A 1,574-nucleotide genomic window follows, 5' to 3' on the forward strand; every position below is an offset into this window, starting at 1 on the left:
CTGTGCAGCTCCACATGGTCCGAAACCAACCTGAGAGCTTTGAACTCAAGTCATTTTCTCCACTCCAACCAGTGTAGCTCATCTTTGTTTGTCCCTGCTGTCATGGTTATATCCCAGTCACTTACTTTGCCACTGCCAGTGGAGATTTGGCGTTAACTACAGAGCGAGACAGGATTGCACTGCTGTCCCTTAGTATCTTTATTAGTTTTCTCAACAACTGACTAAGGCCAGGAAGGTCAGCCATCAACATGGAGAAAGCAGGCCAGACCAAGATAGTTACACTAGAGGTGAAACCCTTAGAGAGTGAAGAAATCAAGGTCTAATATGGCTGCTGGGTCCCCAGGCCAAAGCCATCTGGCAGCCTGAGAGTGATAGGTTTGCTAAGGCAATCATACATCACTTTTCACCTGTATCAAACCAATTGCTCGGCCTTCTATGGACAGCTGCTCCCTTGCACACTGTGTGACACATTGATGGATAATAGATAGACATAGCCTCCATATGGCAGATACAGAACAGATTTAACCCATATAATCCTAAATCCTATTTCAACCCTCACCAAATGACTTGGAGAGCATGTCATATACACAGGATAATCCATGCACAGACTAGCGAGAAGGGAGTAGCTAACTTAATCCTCCACAATCCAGTCTGCAGTGAGTTTTTCTTTTTCTTTACAACTATATAAGTCCCAACCGTCAAGGAGAAGGCTATTATTCTAATTACATCCCATTGGCTGCAGTACCATCTGATTGGTTCTAATGACAGCTACTTTGAGATGATAACGTATCTCTCTCACGACACCTGCTTTCGATGGAAGACTTGAGATGTATCAGATATTTCCTGCAGGCTGATTAAGCTGTATGTACTGGCATCAAGGACATGCAGCTGAGATAAGAATAAAACTTGCAATGGTATAAGTTTAAAGAAATCAGATGCCACGTTTGAGGAGCTTGGAACAGTCAAAGTGTTTGCAAAAATTGTGCAAACTTCCTTGGACCTTGATTAAAACCTCTATACATTTCATTCTAAAGTGTCTTGCCAATGACACATCAGACACGTGGCTGCAGGAATCTGAGAATCGAACCCCTAACCTTCCTGTTAAGAGATAACTAACTCTACCAACTGAGCCAAAGCCGCCTGATATAAGAAGTAATAAATGGTGTTGCACAGGATATGAAAAGTTCAAATACTACATGTTAATAAGAAAGGGTTATTTTCATCATGTTGGTATATTGCAGATGTTTTTAAGATGTGTCTGGAAAAAGTATTACGATATAATAGTGAACATAATAGACACCTAGATGTAGAAAATTGAAATCAAAAATTGTTAACAAGACGCTGAAGGCCTAGTGGTTAGGTCGAGGCCCTGGAACAGAGGCGATGGTCCTCCAAGCGTGCGTCCAAGGAATGCAGCCTTTACTCATTTACTGCATACACTTCAGAGCAGAAGTAAGTAGTGTTCACTGCGGGTGACATTTTATCCCATGTAATTTCACGTTGCATTCTAATTTATCACTTCGTTTTTCACTTCACACTATATATATATATATATATATATATATATATATTAT

This window comes from Symphodus melops, assembly GCF_947650265.1.
Source record: "Symphodus melops genome assembly, chromosome: 16".
Classification (NCBI taxonomy): domain Eukaryota; kingdom Metazoa; phylum Chordata; class Actinopteri; order Labriformes; family Labridae; genus Symphodus; species Symphodus melops.